The following is a 16,664-nucleotide window of genomic DNA, read 5'->3' on the forward strand; positions in this document are numbered from 1 at the left end:
GTTGTTAGTAGGCATTAAGAGGAACAAATATTGCAATAGAACAAGGTGTCGCAAACCACGTTAAGGGGGTGAAAATTGCAAAAAACGCATGCACGCTCTGAGTCCATAGGAGACAAAAGGTGGATGTCAGTTGATTGCTGAATGCGTTCGTGGGTTTGCTCACCATATCTGACGTAAATGGCATTGCGAAATGCATGTGCTGGGCTGGGATCACGCACTGCAGACAACATAAATTAGTGCTATTTTGAATTGTCGCAGCTGCGGCCGACATCAAAATCATACCTGGTATCTTCGAGCATGTCCGGGAGTCGTTTTCATGCCATTGTAGACAGTGCAATGATTTTAGCAACTGTCACTTCCAACAACTCTTGTAATAATTAAATCAAATAAATCCTTTTGCAGTTATTATTATCTTTTTTGTCGTTCCAACATGACGTCGAAACCTGCATGTGTTTTTTGTAATTTTCACCCTCAACGTATTTTGCGACACCATGTTCCATTGCAATTTTTTTCATCTTGATGTCTACTAAAAACCCTCAGAGTTTGTCAGTCCATTCACAGAACACGCTGTATAGCTTTATGGCTCAAAATGAAAATAAAAATAGAGAACATAAAACTCGCAAAGATACAAGTTTATTTGACACATGAAAGCTTTGGTGTATTGAACAAGTATAAGACAGCTGCATTTTCTGTTCTGTACCATGCCTGTATTTGCTTTATAACCAAAACTGTTTTTATTCTGAATTGTTCTGGAAAATGAATTTTTCTACCTCTATTAACGATTGCTATTAACACTATTACATTCCATTGTGGAGATGTAGTTTCATTATTTTAAATAGGAAAATATGTTTCAAGTTTTTCATGATATGAGTAACTCTCAGGAATGAATTAAATTTGTTACACTGGGTACCACTGTATTCAGAATCTGAAGCTATACATTTACATAAAAAAATTGAAGTATCATAGAAATTTGGTGCTTCACTGAGTACATTATTTATGCTTTTGAAAAACAGGATAAGAAAAATATCTAGCAAAATTTATTAGCTGCTGTGTAAGATGCACCTTTTTTTAAGAAAATATATTTGAAAAAAGGAGGTTTTTATTCGATAGATAATAAAGTATTTTGCCTTGACATGACATGAAGCAATTCAGGGTTCATTCCAAAACGTGAAACTTCAACTTGGATGCTCATTTAAAAGTGGTTTTGCCATGACATCTGTTTTATCGATCACATTTAAAGATCATGCTGTAATTTGAAATATTTCTGAAATCAAGTAATTGGTGAACCCTCCCATGGTGGTGATGCACGCTTGTATATGTCTATGTAAGGGAGTGATAAAGATTCATAATCTCATCCTGCGATATATTCTGCCAGGCATTCCTCATATTTTGTTCCGGGTCTGCAACATTTAGGGGCACCCAAATCTGGTTGCCTATCATGTCCCATGCATATTCAATTGGCGAAAGGTCTGGTAACCTTCCTGGCTATGGAAGAGTATCGACAGTCGGAAAGCAGTCCAGAGATATGAGAGTCCATGGGGCCAGGATTATAGTGTTCGAAAATGGCTCAGGATATGACCTGCCATGAGGGGTAACTCAAACAATCACAGGATGTCATCAACATATCATTGAGTTGTTATAGCTGTACGCAGGATGACCAGGAGTGACCTGCTGTTGTAAACATAGCACTCCACACCATCGCATAAGGGGTAATGGCTGTGAACTGCTGTTAAAATAAAGATTGATTGTGACCACTAGACCCAACACTTCTACACGGAAATCCGATGGTCATCTGTTTAAAGACTCAAGTAGGATCCATTGCTGAACACTATGCGATGGCAGTTTGCTGACAGCCATCGTGATGGGCTACGGTACCACTCCAGATTACTCTATTAATATTGTGCCATTAAAGGCAGCTGTGAACATAATCCCACCTCAGCCATGCGATGTGAGATGGTGGATGGTGCCATAGGTAGTAGGGAAGAGGCTGTAGCACATCAGATGGCAGACAATGATGCAGTTGGGGTGGTTTGAGCCTGTCATACAACCATCGAATCTTCCATTGTATTCGTACACACCGGCCTTCCATTCTACCTGTTACCAGTTCCTTCACACAGCAGGGTCAGTACAGTGTAGGTAGCAGCCTATTATGCTACCACTGTGGTGGTCGAGTGGTCATAGTGAAGGACTTGCATCATGGGGACCCAGTTTGAGTCCCACCGTCTCTACAGTGGGGGTTGGCTGAAGTTGGTTTTCTGTGGTTCCCAATTTTAAGGCACAAATGCGAGTCGATCTCCCTGTTGAAAAGTCTCGCTATGGAGAGCAACAGACCTACAAACAGCACAAATATTCAATCATTGCATTTCACTTCTGAAATAGTGATTTCAGCACTGAAAATCAGACTCGAGACTAGATACACACTGAGACTGTTAGGTATACACACTTAAACTTCCGGCACAACTCATTAGGTAGTAAATTGCCCATAGATGGTGATAGACCTGAGTTGTGCTTGGTTTGAAAGAAAAGAAAAGAAAGCCTATTACTTCTCTCTTCTGTATGACCAACTAGCTTCACATATCGGACAAGCATCCAATAGGTGACAAGGTCGTTGACAACATTGTAGCTACAATGTTGTCATCTCCAGAGAGTGGAACACCGAAAATGAAAGATAAACTGTCCGCAATAATTATCTGTTTTATGCAATCCCAATTGTGCAATGGAAACCCTAGTAGAATGACAGAAATTAACACTTCCTTTATACCAAGTATGAAAATGAATTAATTTTCATGGCCAATGAAAATTAATTCCTTTTCATACTTGGTATAAAGGAATCTGCATGCAAAACTTTAAGATGATTGGATTATTTAGGGATTAGGGATGCTTTATTTTTTTTATGTAAAAAGTGTACATATATACAGTTATTTTATCCGAGGTGAGACTGATTGAAGATGTGATGTTATCATATACTATTTATTAATGAAAACATAACGAGAACTAACTGGATTAATAAATGTATGAAATACAGACAGACATAATGCAGCAACTGGCAATGTGGCCGAGATTGATACAGGACATAAACACAAACTGGACAGTATTGACTACTGCTTTTACATCTTGCTACCAGATACAACAGTTCTCCCATGCTTAATTGAACAGTTAATCTGAGGCATACTCTTGCAGGTATGATGGAGATCTGCACTGCCATGTTGATCTTCAAGCTGGGTATCATGTTGGTCTGTGACTGGTACATCCTGGCTGTTTCTTGGTTGTGGTTGAATATCTGAATTCTGGGAGTAATCAGGTTGTTGCTGATACATTCCTGGATGACAAAACTCTTGCCATCTGGGTTGTTGTTGAATCTGTTCATCAGAATCCTCATTATCATTAAATTTGGTAGTTGGTAAGGAGGAGACTGACTTTTTTGGAACCTCTGTTCTTCTCAGTTGATCAATGTGTCTTTTGAAAGAATAACCATCATCCAACTTCACTTGATAGTGAAGCTTTCCAAATTTTTGAATGACTACCAAGTTTCGATACAGTTTGATTTTTGATATAACATCAGGCTTGTATTCTGTCTCCCACGCTTAATTGTCTAGACTTGATTGTGTGTTCAGTGTTCTTAATGTGTTTCCTGGGTCAAAAAGCATCAAATTGAATATTGATATTACGTTGCAAATACATTTCAGCCAGAGTTTTACCATATGGCAATGGAGGGACTCAATATTGAAAAACTATTTCTCTCACTTTTGCATGTATTGAATTTGCTCATCGGACATTGTTTTAAATCAATTTTTCAATGTGTGTACATTTCACTTGGCCAAGCCATTAGTAGCAGGATGTCCAGGTGCAATATAAGCTTCTGAAAGATTCCATTTTTAGCACAATAAGGTTTGAACTGGTCACTGACAAAAATTGTTGCCTTATCTGAAACAATTGTGCGTGGATACGTGTGCATAGCAAAAATGTCAGATAACATTTCAAGGGTTGAGAATGTAGAAGGCACATTTCGACATATTTTGATCTCGGCCTATTTGGATTTTGCGTCTATAACGATCAAGAAAAAATAGTTCTGGAAAGACCCAGCATAATCAATGTGGCCACTGTCCCAATTTTCCTTTGGTTTGTCCCAGGGATGGACTTGCACCTTCAAAGGATTTGCCTTGATCTGTACACACTGTTCGCATGATCTGGATAAATTTTCAATATCTTTGTTGATTCCTTTTCATTAAATGTATCTTTGAGAAAGTTTTCATTTTTGTGATGCCAATGTGTGTTCAATGCAGTTTATGTAAAACAGGTTTCTGAAGTATTTTTCGAATTACTACTCTGTTCTTTGAATAGGATTCCATCTTCTAGGGTATATTCATAAGAAAGTTCAGGATTTTGTTGAATTTCCTGTTTGATTTTTGATAAATTTTCATCAGTCAGTTGCTTTTTTGATCGAGTCGGCATACTTCTGTCGATATTCATTAATTGATGCTATGCACACTATTGATCTCATTGTTGATAGCCATGTCACTAGACGTCTCTTTCTGCACAACTGGAGCCCTGGAAAGGCAATCAGCATCTGTGTTTTCAATTCCTTTCTTGAATGTAATATCGTAATCAAATGCTGAAAGAAAACTAACATATCGAAGTAAATGGTCAGATGTCATAGGAGGTAGCTTTAAACTCAGATGAAAAATTCTTGTTAGAGGATGATTGTTAGTCTCTAATTTGAGACGTTTTCCGAACAGATAGTTGAAGAAATGAATAACTGCAAACACGATGGCTAGTGCTTCACGATCGAGCTGTAAATTATTTTGTTTGGCTTTTGTCAAAGGTCTTTAGGCATATGCAATAGGTCTTTCTTGACCATCAATAATGTGTGCCAAGATTCTGGTGATACCAACAGGACTAGCATCACACGTCAGAACAACTGGTAAGTTTGGATCTTATGGAGTTGGAGTTCGTTCACTTGACATTTTCATTTTCAGCGTGGAAAAGGTTGCTTCACATGCTGCTGACCATCGGAACTTTGAATCTTTCCGAAGGAGTTGTCTCGGGGGTAGGTGACAGAGGAAATATTTGGTAGAAATCTTAAATAATAAGTGACCCTGCTGAGAAATGGGCATTATGCTTCCACATTTGATGGACGTGGAATTTCCATAATTGCTTTAATTTTCTCAGGACTTTTGGAAATTTTGTTGAATTCCACAGTATGTCCTAGGTATTCGATAGTGTCTTGAAAAAATGAACACTTATTTTTATTCAGGTGAAGATCATATTCCTGTAATCTCTGGAAGCACAGTTCAAGGTTCCCAGCACATTCTTCTCGTACCATGCACAATGATATTGTCCATATGTGTAAACTTGTATCCGGCCCCCCAATATTTTTGAAGACCCGGCTCGCTGCCCCCCCCCCCAGAAATTCATGTAAACGTTTTCCTCATTTTGTATGATGAAAAAAAATTTTTTTTACTAAAAAATTGTCTTAATTATGAATTATATAATGGAAACAATCTGCTCAAAATTTTAGTTCTTTTAAACACTCTCGATGGTCTTAGGCTTTCTTGTTCCATGCCAATAATTCTCTCTCATTTCTTGTCTGTTGTTCAGTTCCACCCTCCCTCGCTGCCAATCCTTACTGCCAGAAGGCACGACTGACAAAGTTTCTTTGAGTGGGGAAAGGTCTTTTCTTGTTTGCTTGGCCAAACTCAAGAGTGTGTCGTCTTTTGTTTACTGTGACCAAGGGAAGGGGGCCGCATGACACCAACACAAAAGGAAGCCCAAAGATGTGTTGTGGAGGAGGTGTGCGTCATAAAGAAAACATTTGGGGGATATGAAAGATGCAGGGTCGTCTTGTATATATGAGACTCAAGTACGCAGGAGAGAGAAGGCGCATTGGATTGTTTTCTCTGTAATTAATTAGGGGGCTCTGCCCCCCTTACAAAATTTATTGGGGGGGGGGGGGCTCAACTGTCCTCAGCCCCTATTTTTTGGCTCCTATGTGTGGTGGTGGTGAAAATCGGAAGGCCAATAATATTGAAACCAAGATAAGAAAAATTACTCTGTACAGGATAGGTGCCGGAACCTAGAGGCTGAGGCCATTAAGCACAGTCCCCTAGTAATTTCTGAAAAAGCAATGCAATGCACCCGCCCTCTCCTTCGTACACACTCGAGTCCCGTATATACGGGAAAACCAACAACTTTCAGCCCTTCCCCTAATGTTTACTTGAAAAATATTGGGGGAAAAACGGTACATTCTAAATGTCCATTCAGAACAAAGAACCGAACGGCCGATGCCGAAACATTTTTTGAGCCTCGTTGCAACAATATTTGACTGGGGGGGGGGGGGTAGAACACAGAAGCAAATAAACAACTAAATTATAATATTGATTTAAAAAAAGAAATAAAAATAGTTTTCAAAGGTTCAAGAGCCCCTTGGCCAGAACCTCGGCTCCTGAAGAACTTCAGAATATTATGGTGATTTTATAATTGATTTTTTATTGTATATAATGATCCACCCGCTGAAACGAATGTTGATTATGTGAAAAAAATGAATTTTTCGGCCACACCCGTCCTTCGGATATGCTTCGATATCTTTGAGATGTGAAGCGGGTTGTGTCCAGTCTTCAAAGGTCGAAGGAGCCCCTAGGCAGGGTCGGAACTAGAGGGGGGAGGGCAGCAAAATTTAGGGAGTGGCAACTTTAGGTGGGAAACAAGAACACTGTTATAAAATTATTGAATTTTAAAGTTTTGGGGCAAAGTTCCTAGTTACGTCCCCCCGCTTTCCAGTTTTCTTCCCGTCTGGTTATGTATTTGGAAGATGAGAAACGAAACCCCTAAGGAAGCAGGTTGGTCACCCCTTCATAAACAGTGCACAATATGGGATATAAGTGATGCAAAATGTATCTATCTATTTAGAATCCAACAAATCGTAAGTAGTCAGTCCTCAGTATAACGTCACTCAGGGACCAAATAAAAATGATCATAAGCAGAGATAATTTGATAACAAGTAGTCCCAATTTACTAATTATGCTGGCAGGCCCTTAAAAAGGGATGATATAGGCATACCCCCATCAAGGTCTCAAGCTGGGTTCTGTGGTGGGCCATAGCTCATGGGCCACTCTATAGTGAATTTTTGTGTGAAAAATCAAAAAAAGAGGAATCGTCCCGGTCCCCCAGTTGGTGAGGGGCATGTTAATAGTGTAATGTATGTTTTTTTATCAACTGACTGTTGCGAAGATATATGTTGGAAAGAGAGAAAATTCAACTGCCCCTGCGGGGAATCGCAATGAAAGGACGTGGGTTCGATTAAATACTCTTTCAGCTGGGGCAAGCATTCAAACCCCCCCCCCCGTGTAGTTTTAAATACGTCGTTAAAGGGAGAATTCAGTGCTCTTTTGGTTCAGCACCTGGGGCATCAAACATACATGTACTCTTGGCTTGGGACAGAGCAGCACCTCCTAGAGATAGGCCTCCACACTCTGCTTTTGACGTCAGTAAGTAGTTCAAGGATGACGTCACTCTCCGCTACGAAGGTTTTTTAACAACTGGCTGTTGCGAAGATATATTTTGGAAAGAGAGAAAATTCAACTGCCCCTGCGGGGAATCGAACCCACGTCCTTTCACTTTCCGGGTGAACGCCCTAGACTACAGAGGCACAGAATCTCTCAATCTTTTCTTGGAGCTCATGTACACTGAAAGGGACCGTACATGGACGGCCGGACCAGACTCAGGCCAAGCTCACAACTGCTGACGCTGCCACCAAGGATGGCGTCACTCTCCGCTACCATACGAAGGTTTTTTAACAACTGGCTGTTGCGAAGATATATTTTGGAAAGAGAGAAAATTCAACTGCCCCTGTGGGGAATCGCAATGAAAGGACGTGGGTTCGATTCCCCGCAGGGGCAGTTGAATTTTCTCTCTTTCCAAAATATATCTTCTCAACAGCCAGTTGTTAAAAACCTTCGTATGGTAGCGGAGAGTGATGTCATCCTTGTATAATGTACGCTTGATGACGTTAATAGTGTTGATGTTACAACGAGGTCTTTATTGTACTTTGTCAAGCCTCTCTTGCTGTCATCCTTATATAAGATTTTAAATTGAAAATTGATTCAAAAGAATTTTGTATTGATAGGTTTTCTTTCCATGTTTAGCGTGACATTTTTCTTCTATGAACACAGGGTTGTAGTGTGCCTCAGGGCCCCAGGGCTCGTAACTAGGCAATGCCTTGGTTGCCCTAGCCTAGTTACGGGACTGAATGAACATGTAGTAGTTATTCCAGACAACCAACTTTCCTGGATAGATAGCCTTTATCCAAGCACTTTGCCTTTTTCTATCGTTCGGAGTAATCAAAGAAAAACCGTTGGGTCGCAACAGGCAGAATTAACCATTTTGAGAAAAACAAAGCACATGCTTAGGGCATCGGAAAAGGGCCATCACAAAAAAATATCAAATTTTTTTTTCTTTGCTGAGGATTGTTTACTGTCTCTGTAGATCAACAGGAGAAGAAAATGTCATCAATGAATCCTCTTTAGGGCTGTGGCAGATACCTATTATGAGTTAAAAAAAGAAAGGACAAAACTGTTTAACATGTTGCTGAATCGCTGAACCCCCCTTCACTTGTTAAATGGTGGGTGGTGGGAATTGGTCGGCGGGTCTATATTAACTCGCTTCCTGTACGATCTCCTTCCTCATTGTGTGTACAGTATATGCCTCTGGGGAGGTCCTTTAGCGGCATCCTTTCAGCAGAGTGTTGATCATTGAAGTAGCATGACGTCTCTACAACTGCCCCAGAGCGAGGCGGAGTACACACAAAAATACACACATATAGATGTAGGCAAATTCCGAAAAAAAAGTTGGTCACTTTCATCCTGCCAAGCCTTTTGCAAGCCGCTGTAATAGCTGTGAGGGCAGGACTCTGCATAAAATTCTCGCATTCCACAAGGTCAAAAGCATGCCACTTTGTGTGAAGAACACAAACATACACACAAATGGGCAGCCAGATATATTGGCAATGTTTCCCTGAAAAGGCAAGAGAACTTTCTTTAAATTTTCAGTCATAGATACCGCCATCCAAGGCTGTAGCGTGGGAGGGGGTTCTCCAAAATGGGAGAAAATGTTTGAAAAAGGGGGAAAAGATGGCCAAATCTATTGTTCTACCATTCTGGTCTCCCCCCCCCCCCCAAACAAATTTTTTGGAAATGGGCCTGTCGCCATCTATGCCTAAGTAGATCATCAGTATTTCATTGGAAGTACTAGCTCATTAACAGTTTCTCTAATTTTGGGGGCATTTTGCGAGTACATCAAAGGCTTATACAGGTATTCTTGAGGTCAAAAGCTTTCATGACAAACATGGTTTGGAACAAGAATTGTTATCGAAATTAAAAGTACAGTAGGACCTCGATTATCCTAGGGTGGATTATCCGGTGTTCAAAAATGACAAAACTACAGAAGGTGTGAAAGAGAGCCGAGCATGAAATTATTGCTCGGACAACTTAAGGAGTTGCTGTAATATTATTTTGTGATGGTGATTAGAAGAATGGGAACAGAGTATTATTATTGAAGTTATTATGAATATATTATAATATCAGTGTTTCCCAAAGTGGGAAATATCGCCCCTTGGGGGCGATGGAAAGATCCAGGGGGCGATGAAAGAAAAAAATTTCAGAAGGTGGGAATGGCCTAAAAAGGTTGGGAAAGTGGCGTGTGTCCCACCTCCTTCTCACGTTGAAAGGCACACTGCAGTGAAACAGGAAATTCTTTTTGTCATTCTGTGACTTTCCAATCTAGCAATCACATGCAGAGAATGTTTAGTGCCAATACCGATTTTCTAGTCGCCATGATGGCCTGGAGCCTGGGATTTGTCAACCTCTGGCATATAGGGACAGGGTTCGTATCCTCCTTGAAAATCCTTGGGAAAAAGTTCATTTTCAAGTGTTTATAATTCTGTAAAAATCGTTGCAATCCTTGAAAAATATTATCATTTTTGAGTGCTTGAATTTTTTTTACGTGAATTTCTTCCATCAATTTTTGTCCCCCTCCAGCTAAACTACGTTCTGCTGAGATGAAAACAAGCGGAACAACAACTATGAGTTACGGCAGTGTTTCTCAAAGTGTGCGTCGTGGCTCCTAGGGGCCTAGCTATTTTGTTAGGGGCAAGATCGTAACTGGGATTTTTGCTGCCTCCACCATTTTAAACTTTGATAATGTTATAATGGTGTTCTTTGTTTCCACCTGAAATTTGCCACCCCTTAAATTTTGCCGCCTGTGGCAGTTGCCTTCTGCCCCCTGGTCAGGGGCATCGGGACGAGCTGGAGATATTGATTTGTATGTTTATTTTTTGAAGTGATTCTTTCTGCTGAGATGAAAACAAGCGGAACAACAACTATGAGTTACGGCAGTGTTTCTCAAAGTGTGCGTCGTGGCTCCTAGGGGCCTAGCTATTTTGTTAGGGGCAAGATCGTAACTGGGATTTTTGCTGCCTCCACCATTTTAAACTTTGATAATGTTATAATGGTGTTCTTTGTTTCCACCTGAAATTTGCCACCCCTTAAATTTTGCCGCCTGTGGCAGTTGCCTTCTGCCCCCTGGTCAGGGGCATCGGGACGAGCTGGAGATATTGATTTGTATGTTTATTTTTTGAAGTGATTCTTTTATAAGTAAAAATATGTACCAAACTATTCTGGAGAGCCGCAGATGAACCATGAATTGGGCAAGACTGGGCTGCTGGTAACAAAATGCTGAGAACCACTGACTTACAGGACAATGTTCAAAACAGAATATATGATCACACATACCTGAGGGTATTTCTCAACTTTGAAAGGTGTTGCCTAAAATCTGGCAGAAAAACACTGCACTTAAGATTTTGCTGTGAAATTATTTCAAACTGTTAAATTTATGAATGTCAGTTGCATACAGGGTCGCAACTAGATGCTTGGTTGGCCGGGGCAAGCAGGCATTTTGACGCCCCTTTGTAATGTTGAAGGAGAGGTTAAAGGGTGAAATTGGTGCAGCCTCTGGTCCAGCGGCACCAGACCCACTAGTTGTTGCCCTGCTAAAATTTTCTTAAAACTTTTCCAGATTGTTCTGCAGTAGCACTAATTGTTCTGTGCATATGTTGCAGATTTCAGCATATTCTGCTTTTGGGATTGTAAGAAACATTAGAATTAAGTATCATTGTAAATTTATTTTATTTTAGTAATATACTAGGGAAACAATGTAACTATACCCATAGGTGTACACAGAATTTTCTCGAGGGGGTTTAAAATTTTTTTCTCCTTTTAGGGGGGGGGTGGTTGTTTTTCCTGCAACACTATAATCTTGGCTGGGGGGGGGGTTAGAACCCCAAACCCCCCCCCCTTTCTGTACGCCAATGACTATACCCAAAATGAGAAGCGACCAACAAGGGGTTGGGAGGAATCTAAACCTCACTCCGAGATACCTAAAGGTATCATTCACCCCCAGGGCAGGAACTCCAACACCACCGACCAATAGACTACAGATAGTGGCGTAGTAAACCATTTTAGTATGTTAAACCATTTAATGTTGTTCTTTCTGAAAAAAATCGAGCTGAGCTCAATGCTTTACTGACTTTTTCCTTGGATATAGAAACTGAACAACAAAACACACAATTTTTTTGTTTAAGCTTTTAAATAACATTTTTTATTTTATTTTAAATCTTTATCAAAACATGTTCAAAAACATCATAAGTGTTTGACATAACATTACTGTTTCTTAAATCTCAATCTTAGTACTGTGTTTTGAGTAATTTTTTTGTAATAAAAATTTTTCTTGATTTTAATTTTATGAAATATAATTTTAAATTACAATAGCTTGAAATTTTTGATTTCAATTTCCTTAGGGAAATTTTTATGGAAGAGGAGAGTGGGGGTTTCTTTTTCAAATAAGTCTCAGTTATACGATTTTTTAAATTTTTACGATGGCTTGACCCACTGTTTCAGCGGCGTGATTGAAACCTTGTTTATACAGCGCGTCATATAAATGAGTTTTTATTGTATGGGACCTGAGCCCCCTAACATTTTCAATAACTTTACGCCTGTGATATTGTTGAAATATGAGAGAGCCTAGTCTTGGGTATCCCTTGAAGGACTTGGTCGATTATTGGGTTGAATTCACTAGGTGCTGTTTTGATGCCAAAAGATAGCCTATTCGTGTGGTAGCTTCTATGATGAGTAGACAAAGTTTGAATTTGACTGCTCTCTTCAGCTACTGGAACATGAAGATAAGCTTTGAAACAAATCTAGCCAGCAGAAATATTTTGAGTTTCAGAGACTGTTCAGGATGTCATCAATTCGATGAATTGGATAGTTGGTATTGGCAAGACACTTGTTGACATCAATCTTGTAATCTACGTAGAGTCGTACATTTCCATCAGGTTTAGGAATGACTACCAGTAGTGATCCCATATCATTTATTGCAACTTTCGATATGATTCCTTGGGATTCAAGTGTGTCCAGTTCTTGATTGACTTTTTAGCGCAAGGCATAAAGAAATTCACGTTCCTTGTGAAAAAATGGTTTGCAATTTTCACATAGCTGCAATGAAACTTTGAAACGTGGGATGCAACCATCTTTTTTCCTTCAAAAATTTTTGGATATCTAGAAATAATGCTATCTATGCAGTTAGTTTGTTGAACTTGTAATGCTCCAAAATCAGCTGGTTTTTGAGAGTCAATATCTTCTAGGCTTATTTTCAGATGCCTTATCCAAACACGTCCTAATAATGCATCATATTCCTCTGGAACAACGTAGAGTTCTTCACGAGAGGTTTCCCTTGATACTCCACATTCATATCAACTTTTCCATCTGGCAGGAACACATTACCAGTGTATAATTGGAAAGCAACAGTTAAGTTTTGAAGTTGTGTTCGAATGTTCTGCGTGTGGAATAAATGTAAATCCTGCACCAGAATCCACTTCGAATCTTACATCTCGACCTTCAATGTTGATCATGATGAAATATTTGTCTATATCTTTTGGTCATTTGTGGTGTTGAAATATGTCAATAATTTGTTGCACACCATAACTATGAAAAGTTTGGCATTGGACACATGATTGGTTGATTTGAATTCTGATGGATTTTTGTTCTGTTCATCTAGCAGTGTCTTAATGTATACTTTTCTGAGGTACCCCGTTTTCTTGCAAGCACTGCACTTGAGAGATTTCTTATTTTGGATCTGTTGATATATCCTTATTACTAATTATGTGTATGAGTGTAAGTAATTATAACCAGAATATTCAATTGAAGACAGACATTTAATTGATTTAAACACTTAAAGTGAGAGACAACATCTGTTGCTGTTCAGACTTGAGCAGCCATGTTTTCTGTGCTGTTGCCAAAACTCTGAAACTAAATGCTTGACTAATAATGAGTTGCCAGATACCAAAAATAGAAATAAATAAATTTTGTCCATTAATAATATTCTAACACTTTCCCTTGTTAATAAAACAAACAATTCTGTTATAATACAAGTCCTATTTCAGCGGACAGTGTCACTAATCTTGGCTTGTGCAGTGGCTTCGTCACCATATCGGCCAACTGTATAGAGACCTCTTGTACTACAATCTCTCCTTCCATCACTTTTTCACGAATGAAGAAATGTTTAATGATAATGTGCTTTGTGAGGCGAGGAAATTTTGGATTTTGTGTGAGTCTTATAGCGCTGTGTTATTATTATCAATTTGGAGCACTGGAACTTCTTTAAGTTGTACACACTTTGCACATCCTTTATAAAAAAATTGTTTCTTTACAACATTAATTTTGCTGTAACGATTTCTGCTTCAGTCGTCCATGTTTCTACCATAGATTTATGCTGACTGAATCATGAGATAGCTCCACTTGCCTACAAGATCACCACTCCTGTAATTGAGCGACCAGTCTTGTCACATCCTTTGAAGTCAGCATACTATAGCATTCTAATACTCTGGGATTGCAGTTATATCTGTAGATAATGCCTTTACTTGTGGAACTTGCAATGTATCTGAGAACACGTTTGGCTTTCACCCAATCTTCTTTTGAAGGATTCTCTAGCTTGCGTGATAAAACTCCTACACTGTATGCTAGTTCGGGTCTGGTGCCTACCGTAAGATACATGATAGCTCCGACTACTTCTCTGTAAGGAAATGATTCATCTGCTTGTGATTCAAGACCATTTTCCTTTGACTGATCTTTCAAAATAGGTGTGTGAACTAGTCTACAATTTTTCATACCAAATTTCTTCAGCACTTTCTTTGCACATGCTTGTTGGCTAATTTTATGTTTCCATTTGAAAACTTTTCAATTTCCAATCCTAATATATATATTGCTGGTTTACTGGCAACTTTAAATTTCATTTTCAACTGTTTAATGAAATCTTCAGCTTCTTGCTGATCAGTTGCTGCGACTAGGCCATCAACATATAAAGCTACAAGTAATTTTCTGTTATGATCTCTGATGTACAAACAACGATCAGCTTCACTTGCTTTGAATCCTAGTTTCAACAAAAAATCTCCAAAACACTTGTTCCAGCAGCGAGGAGCGTGCTTAAGAATATAAAGGCTGCGCTTGAGTCTACACACATTACTTGTCCCATCATTATAACCTTGCATATAGATGGTTTCTTCTAGATCGCCATGTAAAAATGCTGTAGAGACATCAAATTGAGTCAAATGCAATTTCTCACTTGCTGCAATACTGATTATTGAGCGTATTGTTCCTAACTTGGATACCGGACTGAATGTTTGATTGTAATCAATACCATGACGTTGGCTGAATCCTTTGATTACATGTCTTGCTTTATACTTGTCAATACTACCATCTGGATTCTTCTTTATACGATACACCCACTTACAAGGTATAGCTTTCGATCCTTTAGGTAATGGCTGTAGAATCCATGTACAATTTTCTCTTAAGGAATTCATTTCAGAGTCCATGGCTTTTTTCCAAAATGTATTGTCTGTACAATTGACTGCATCTTGATAAGTTTCTGGTTCATTTGCATCAGCCATGAAGACATCTGCCAACATAATGTAGTCTTCAAACCTTTCAGGCTTTTTCAACTCATTTCTGTTCCTGAGCTGTCTGATGTTTGTTTCAGCCTCTTCATTTTCATCTTCTGAGCTACAGCTATCTTTCTCTGATTCTTCATCGTGGGTATACTTTCCCTCATTTGAAAGTTCTTTATTTTGATCATTTCTTTCAATTGGAAGTGTCACTGTATTTTCAATCTGTAAGGGCTTTTCTTGAAATACCACATCACGACAACAAATTACTGTCTGCCTTTTTTTTGATATAGATACGATACCTCCCATCTCCATCGTATCCAATAAGATAACCCTTTGCTGCTTTCTTATCCATCTTCTTCCTCCTTTGATTTGGGATATGAGCATAACAGACTGACCCAATGATACGCATATGCCTTATTCAAAGATTCTTTTTCATCCATAGCTCAAACGGACTTACATTGTGAACCAAAGATTTTCCAGTCCTGTTTAGAATATAAGCTGAAGTATTGATAAACTCGACCCATAGGAAAGCTGGGAAGCTCATTTCTTTGTTGGAGTACTTGAGAGTTCTTGTCTCAACAAGAGTTCTGTTCTCTCGTTCGCTACTTCCATTTTGGTGAGGAGTATATGGTGCAGTCAATCTGTGAATAATTCCATTCTTCTTGAGAATTCTTTGGACTGCTTGGTTGTCAAACTCTCCACCATTGTCACTCAATATTTGTTCAACTTTATGCCCCAAGTTTTTAGCATGAGCTAAAAAGTCTTCTAGTGCACTTGCAGCTTCTTATTTCTGCTTTAAGAAGGAAACATAGCGGAACTTTGTATACTGGTCCTTGAAAACAGCAAAGCATCGATACTTTCTACATGATACATTAAATGGTCCACATATATCTGTAGAGATAAGTTCTCCTGGTTTTGTGGCTTTCTCTCTAGTGCCAAACTTCAAACGATGAGCCTTGCCATAGATACAGGATTCACATTACTGTTTATCAATGTTGACCTTGATATTGAGTTATTTTTCCATTAATGACTTCACATGCTGTTTATCTTGATGTCCCCATCTTTCATGGTAAAGCTGAAGAAGAGAATCATACTTGTTCACCATATTTACTTCAACTGGGGTTTCTGGTAGCAGCACTTTAATTTCAGCTCTCAAAAGACCACCACTAATATTTTTCGTGATCCACTAAGGACTGCTTCGTTATTAATTTTCAGATAACTTTTTCTAGATGTTGATTAAAATACACTGTTCTGGTTTCTGTCTTGTGTTGCTAATACTGAAAACAGATGCTTGCTAATATCAGGAACGTACCAGACATCTTGTAAATTTTTAAAGAATCTTTGACGTTTAACGTTTTTTCTAAAGGGGGTGTTTTCCCCATAAAGCTCCTGTAGTCGGAAAGTGATCAGAATCTGTGATCTGACAGACCTCAAAATGACTAACCAAATGAGAAATATACCAGTGACAAAAACCAGTCTATGACGGAAGAGCCATTTCCTCCGATGAAAGTCCTGCAACTTTGGGGATCTCCAAATTTTCTGCCATTAGGACCAACGAAATTATGCTGATTACAGAAATCAATAAGTGTTTATAGCCATTACTATTTATAGTGACATCCTGAGTGTTTCTTTGCGCCCATAACTCCATGTTACATCCGTCATAAATAGCATTATA

The 16,664-nt window shown here is 39.0% G+C and overlaps 1 protein-coding gene across 2 annotated transcripts in view; it reads left to right on the forward strand.

Annotated features, from left to right (window-relative positions):
- The window catches only part of LOC149080286 (protein phosphatase 1 regulatory subunit 12B-like), a 423,274-nt gene that overhangs the window by 366,543 nt on the left and 40,067 nt on the right, over positions 1-16,664 (forward strand). The window lies entirely within an intron of this gene.

Source organism: Pholcus phalangioides, unplaced genomic scaffold, assembly GCF_987345545.1.
Source record: "Pholcus phalangioides strain wild (caught in Gottingen) unplaced genomic scaffold, Ppha-v1.0 ptg000011l_1, whole genome shotgun sequence".
In the NCBI taxonomy this organism is placed as follows: domain Eukaryota; kingdom Metazoa; phylum Arthropoda; class Arachnida; order Araneae; family Pholcidae; genus Pholcus; species Pholcus phalangioides.